Raw genomic sequence first — 7,454 nt, 5'->3', positions numbered from 1 at the left:
TTGGATCATTTTCACTATCATTAGTTGGAATTCTTTATCAGGTAGATTCCCTATCTCTTCCTCTTTTGTTTGGCTTGGTGGGCATTAATCATGTTCCTTTACCTGCTGGGTATTTCTCTGCCTTTTCATCTTGTTTAGATTGCTGGGTTTGGGGTGGCTTTTCTGTATGCTGTAAGTTTGAGGTTCCTCTTTATTGTGGAGGTTCTTCCCTCTGGGTGGGTTTGGATGAGTGGCTCGTGAAGGTTTCCTGGTTAGGGAAGCTTGCATTGGTGCTTTGTGGGTGGAGCTGGATTTTTTCTCTGTGGAGTGCATGAAGAGTCCAGTAGTGAGTTTTGAGGTGTCTGTGGGTTTTGTGTGACTTTTGGCCACCTGTATTTCTGTGCTCAGGGTTACATTCCTGCGTTGTTGGAGAATTAGCTTGGTGTGTCTTGCTCTGGAACTTGTTGGCTCTTGGGTGGAGCTTGGTTTCAGTGTAGGTATAGAGGATTTTGGATGAGCTTTTGTCGATTAATGGTCCCTGAAGTCAGTTTTCAGGTGTTCTCAAGTTTTGGACTTAAGCCTCCCGCCTCTGGCTTTCAGTCTTATTCTTATAGTAGTCTCAACACTTCTCCATCCATAGAACACTGATGGTAAAACATCTAGGTTAATGATGAAAAGATTCTCCACAGTGAGGGACACCCAGAGAGGTTCACAGAGTTACATGGAGAAGAGAAGAGGGAGGAGGGCGATAGAGGCAACCAGGAGGAGAAGAGGGGGAATCAAAAGGGGAGAGAGCAATCTAGCCAGTAGTCAATTCCCTATTTGCTCTCTACACTTGAACACCCAGAGAGGTTCATGGAGTTATATAGAGAAGAGAAGAGCGAGGAAGGAGGTAGAGGTGACCACGAGGAGAGGAGGGGGAGTCAAAAGGAGAGAGACAGATCTAGCCAGTAATCAGTTCCCTAAGTGTTTTCAGCAGCCTGGAACACCCAAAGAGACTCACCAAGTCAAGCAGAGAAGAGAAGGGGGAGGGAGGAGATAGAGGTGACCAGGGGGAGAAGAAGGAGAGTCAAAAGGGGAGAGAGCAATCAAGCCAGTAATCACTCTCCTAAGTAAAAATTGGTACTGAGAATTGGATTCTTAAACGTACAGAATTGATAACAAATACCAAAAAGCAAAGATTAAAAATCTAGAGTAGAGGTTAGACTCTCAAAAATTCAATATTAAAAAAAACAAAATTGCAAAAGGTATAAAAAAATATGAAATTTGCTTTAAAAATAGGGTCTTTCCCCCCCAAGGTAATGGTAGGTTTTAAAAATGAAAATTAGAGGAGTAATAAAGAAATTTTTAAAAAATTAAAAAATGATAATAGTAAAATATACCTAGGAATTTCTCTGTAGCTGTTGAGGGCAGTGTGGGGTCAGGGGAGATGCCTGGGATCTTTTCATTAAAGGCACCAAACCTATTATGGAGGCTCCTCCCACACAGGCTTCCCTAGTAGCTCAGAGGGTAAACTCTGCCCATAATGCAAGAGACACTGGTTTGATTCCCGGGTTCAGTAAAACCTCTTTCAAACCTAATTACCTCCCAAAGACTCCATGTCCAAATACTATCACTTTGAGGATTAAGGCTTCAACATGTGAATTTGAGGAGTGTATAACATTCAGTCCATAACACTTCTCCTCCTATAGTTTGTATCTTCTAAGCTTTCCCAGAAACAAAATTCAGTCTTATTTCTTAGCTTAGACTAGGAAATAGCACCAGACTAGGCTCAGTACAAGCTGCCTTTCAGGCCAATGTGACAACTTTTTAAAAAATTTACTGGTGGGGATTCTCCAATTGCTGAGATAACAAAGATAACAAAAATGATGAAGAAGCCTAGAAGAGAATAAGAAACACAACTAGCTGCTCACAGCCACAACTGTACCCTGGGATGTGTCACAGGAATGTCTTTGTCTGCACTGATGCTCAGGAGCTCCTAACTAGGCCCACATACCAGTGCTTCTTCAATACATTTAGTGTGATTATCCATGTGCAGTTACAGAATACCTTCAAAACGGGTTTGCTTTGAATCTCTTTGAATCAGATAATTAGTTTACAAACAGAAAATATTTACTGTTTTAATTTGCCCAACTTTAGTAAGAACTGCTTTGGGAGTTGTGTGCAGTATGCTATAAAAATAACTCCTTTTAATTATGTTTATTTACTTAATGAATCACACAGATAGTAGGTGAACGGAATGTTGAGGCAGCCTGCAGAGTTGTCCCAAGGCGTCACATTTGTACTGCACCTTATGATTTATAATGTAATTTGAAATCCAGTCTTATCTTATGTTTGCAGGGAACTTTTCAAGGTTTCATACACCTAGTTAAGACACAATGCTGGGTCTCAGTTTTGGATTTTCTGACTTCATATCTTGTGCTCTTTACACATGCTTTGAGAAAATCACACAGTGGAGTCAAGAGAGACTTATTGGAATTCTCACTGTGACAGTAGCTATGTGACCTTGGGAAGGTCACTTAAACTCTCTCAGCTGCAATAAATTAAGTCCTCATGGGTTAAGATAAGAGACAATAAACCTAAGACTGCTTTGGAATATATAAACTGTAGATCTCAAGCTTTACGTGGAAAAAGATGCCTGTTAATGCAGAGATTAAATGGGGTGTCTAGAGAGGCCATAATTATTTGTTGTTGTTATTAGTAAGTGCTTTTGACACTGTTTCTTGGTATATAGCCTACACAGAAAATCACCTGGAAGCAGATCTTCTAGAATCCTGATCCTCTTATCTATTCTTTCCCCCTCCCATAGTACTTCTTTCCATCTAACTACTGTACAGTGTCCTTATATATTGTATCTACTGTCTGTCTTTCCTCCCACTAGAATGGAAGTACCAGGAGGGACAGATTTTCATCTGTTTGGTTCACTGAGGAATGTCCAGCATCCAGAACAGAGCATCTGGCACATATTGGTCATTAATAAGTGTTTGTTGAAATAAAAAATCTTTTTTCTCTGAGGATCAATCCAGTGATCTCCTTCACTTATGCAAGAGCAGGCTTTCAAGGGAGGGGGCATGGAAGAAACACATCAACTTGCAAAGAGAACCTGGGCATTTCTGTGATACAAGGAGCCAACTCCTCCTCTACAGGCTAGAAGCTGGGATCTCCAAGGGGCCCCCACCCTGGCTCAGAGCAGGATGAGTTATGAGACTGCTGACCCAGGGAGGACAGGGCTCAGCTCCTTGACTTGGGCATAAAGCAGAGGCATAGAAATTTGTGATGAAGGTGACTTTGGCATAAGGTAGGACTGATTCTGGAAGGTCACCTACAGCAGTAAGAGTGGCTCTGCCAAGCTCCATCCTTAGAAACTACACTCTCAGCATCAAGCCTCCCTGGTTTTGAATTGTGTCTGTGAGCATCTGTGCTTTATATAAACTCATTCGGTGCATCCGTTAGCAAGATGTGTCCTAAGGTAATTACTTCTTTGCTTTATGCCATTTTGATTAATGAAAGGTTTCATTGGCTGCTCTGCTTTCAGATAGTGGGAGAGACCCCTATATATACATACATTCATACTTGGTGCATTCAGCCTTCGCCAGTGCATTGTTTATTTCTTAAAATGAATGACATAGAAAAAAAAGTGTAAATTGCCCTTTCTCAGAGACTGTACCTCAGAACATGCTTTCTCGTGGAGAAGATGCAGAAATTCTTTCCTAAAACGTGTCCACAAAGCTGCTTCCCATGGAATTGAGGATGTGCTGCTTGGCTGACTTGTTAAGGTTGTGGGGGTGTGTGTCTTTGATTAAAAATACATGTGCTTAAAAATGCATTCCCCTCGCCTCATGACATGTATGATAGAGAAATATTTTTTTCCAGGAATGGAAACCACTATTTGTCACTATTTTTATATCTGGGCTTCCTTTCTTGCTCTCCCTCTTTTGAGTGGTGGTGGTGGTGGTATGTGTGTATGCATGAGAGAGAGAGAGAGCGAGAGAGAGAATTAAAGAGAGATGAGAGAGAGAGAGAATGTGAACTAGTGACTCAGCCCTCTTAAAACTGCTGATCCCACAGAATGGTCACAACTCTTATTTAAAATAGCCAGGACAGATTTGAATAAAAGTTGCAGTAGAGAGAAGGGCTGGTACCTAGATGACTCCAAGCTCTTACCAGCCAGGCACTGACTTCCAAAGCAGAAAAGCAGGTTCATGGCTAGGTAGTAGGGAGAGGTGGGGTGGGGCTGGGATTCTGATGGGCTGGGTCATCAATTCCTTTTATCTCCATTGGGTTTCAGAATCTAAGAGGTCCATCCCCACTACACCTCCCACTCTTGCCTAGCTGCCATCTGATCATCTGAAAATGCAACTCTGAGACAGAGAAGGCAATATCCCAGAAGGTTTAACTGCCTTCAGGAACCCAGACTCTTCCAAATATCTTGTTGTAGTCAGAACTTGGGTAGCGAGTGTTAAGCTAGAGGAAAATCATTTAGTAAAAGGAAAGTACAAACAGGTCAAAGAGTGCTCCAGGGAAGAGTGAAGGTGGAGAGAGGATGGAAGAGCAAGGTTTGCTCTTTGTGTTTCTAGAATGTTCTCCTTCCCCTAATTTCACAGCACAGAGTCACAGAGTGGGATAGAATATCATCAGGGAGAAGGATGAGGATCCCTTTCTGTTCCTCACTCAATGTCATCCAGCTTCTTTCTCAACTGAGACTTGCCTTCTGGACCAACGATGATTGCATCACTTGCCTTAGTCTGCCAGATCTCCTTGCTGAGCAGGGCTCCTGCATCTGCCTCTGTATGTCCCAGGGTCTTATTCCTGGAGCTTTCCCTGGGCTTTTTGGAAAACCCAGCACTGCATCTTTAAGAACCAAATTACAGAGAAAAGATACATTGTTGTTGAATACATACTGTATTTAACATTTTTTAATCCCAGAGAAGTGAAATGCAACATCTGTTTGAGTTTATGTAATGTCCAAAGACTGACAATTCAGAATTTCCTAATTAAAGTCATTTTTAAGGCACTCTGCAGAGCCAGCTTTCATTCTCTTCCTTCATTGGGTTTTTCTCCAAACTGTAGCAGAATACCTGGGTTCTCTTTCTTCAGAGTGACACACACATGCTCATGCTTCGAACCTGCTCTTTGTCCTGACGACACAGAAAACAGCACAATTCCAATTGGGAAACAGGAAAGGAAGGAAATACGTGTGGTGAGGTGGGTCAGAAGAACACGGAGAAGATGTACAAATCGATGAACTGACACAGTGGGAGCAGAAAGGAGAAGGAGCAGAAGGGAAATGGGACAGGGTAGGGTGGGCCAGATGGCTGGTGGCCAGAGAAAAATAGGCTACATTTCCCAGTGAGGTTTCAATTAATTTAGCTGGTTCCTTTTTTTTTTTTAAGATGTGGCCGATATAAGGGAGGTGTCCCAGAGTTATGGAAAGTGTATATACATTCAGTGTGCTTGCTTGTGCTCATGCACTGAAGAAGGTTTGATTTTAGACATAGGCATGATTTCGGGGCTCTAAAAAGCCCCCTTTTGATAAAAAATAACATCCCTTACTGGCCCACTACTGTGCCTGAAATTCCCACCACGAGAGCCACGCTTTCGGATTAAGGCAAAATCTATAGCCCCTATTAAAACATAAGTGTCACCTGAGAGGGTAACACTGAACTCTTTAGCACCCACTGACTGAACTGCCTGTCACCTATCCAGAGTAGGACCCTGAGAGATGGGATGGAGGGGTGGGCACATTCTGACTGTTGGGGGAAGAAGGCTTGGTGACACGGGATACAGGAGAGGGACAGGTTGGGCAGCTGAGGGTGTGACGCAGTATTAATAGTTGCTCCAGGAGGCTTCTCAGGGGCAAGAGAGTAACCCGTGGAGGGATGGGGTAGCAAAAACAACTCCTCCCACACCATAGGTTTCCTGTGTGTGTGTGTGTGTGTGTGTGTGTGTGTGTGTGTGTGTGTGGTATATCTAACAGTTTGTAAATATTACAACATTCTGGGTATATACCCAATATATTGGGTTGGTCAAAAACATTCATTCAGGTTTTTCTGTAACATATTATGGAAAAACCCAAATGAGCTTTTTGGCCAACCCAACAGAATTCACTTGGGCCTGTGAAGAACAGAGTATATCTCTATGCATCGTTATGGTGTGTATACAGTTTGTGCACATGTGCACACACACACATTTCCTCATAGTCTGCAGTAAGAGATCTTGTAAGCTGTCTGGGATTTGGATGGGTCCGGTTCTCGGGGGAAGGACTGCTTGGGGCAACGTGACTCCTTTCTTCATCATCAACAGAGTTTCGTTCACTTCAGGTGGCTCTGCAGAAATGGCCAAAGCTTGGGTTATAAAGACTGGGCATGGACCTTTCCACCTGGATTGGGACTTGAAGACATTCATGTGGAGTTGGGGAGCCTGGGGGAGGGGAAAGTGGAGAGAGAATGTGGGAAAGCGTAGGTCTGAGATCAGCCCCCAGGCTCCGCAGGAACCACTCTTGGGTACAGCTAGCAGGATCTGCCAGGTTGATTGACCTAATGGGTAGAGTCAGAAATGGGGAAGGCTCAGGGCTGGAGGGGTGGGACGAGAACACGTCATTCCTCAATGGCCTTTTCCTATTCTTGGCACAGGAGAAAACCTGGGAAATCACGGATGAAGAATGTGGGCGGGGGGAGGGCCAAAGGTGGGAAGACACTAGAAGTGCTTCTCAATCCCAGTCTCACATTAGGTCATCTGGGTGACTTCCTAAAAACACCCGTCCCAAGCCACACCCACAAAGATTCTGCTGGAATGAGTTGGGGCGGGGATCAGACAGGGGTTTTCTGTAAGCTCCTTGGTGTCTCAAATGTACATGCCCCGTTAGTTAAGAAGACAGCACCAGAGCAATTGAGAAGTCTAGTTCTGAGAGGGCCAGGCTGGAGCTGACTGGTCAGTCCCCATCATCACATAAAGGAGAGGAGATGGGTTGATATGAGGGGGGATGGTGGGGGACAGTTCTGAGAGCTTCTATTTGGACAGTCAAGCCTCTACTAGTTTGTTTGGCTTTACAGCCTCACTAGGTCTCTAACCCGCTTCTGGTTTAAAATCTGTCTGAGGTGGAGGTGTCTGGGCACAGGGAGAGAATTTCCCCCTGTTTCCTGTCACTTCAGAGAGGAATAATTCACTGTGCTGTACGGGGCCAAGAAGACAAATTCTGGGGTGAGATGGGAGTAGATTTTTCCATTATATAATAAACACAGGTTTCATAAATAAATAAACAAACCAGTAAGCAAGACAATAAACAAAAAAAATGCACACATTTTTGCTCTCTTAGAGTGGTTCTCTCCTCACCCCATTGACCCTGGTGACGTACACTTTGCCCTTGGTCACCTGAAGGTAACCAGCCCAGTCGTGTGGAGGAAGTACGACTGCTTTGGCCCTGGCTCTGCAAGGATCAGAGAAATCTGGACCGAGTATTAACAGTGGCCACCCAC

The sequence above is a fragment of the Dama dama genome, chromosome 20, assembly GCF_033118175.1.
Source record: "Dama dama isolate Ldn47 chromosome 20, ASM3311817v1, whole genome shotgun sequence".
In the NCBI taxonomy this organism is placed as follows: domain Eukaryota; kingdom Metazoa; phylum Chordata; class Mammalia; order Artiodactyla; family Cervidae; genus Dama; species Dama dama.
The sequence above is the reverse complement of the archived record's forward strand: the minus strand, read 5'-3'. Positions refer to the sequence as shown.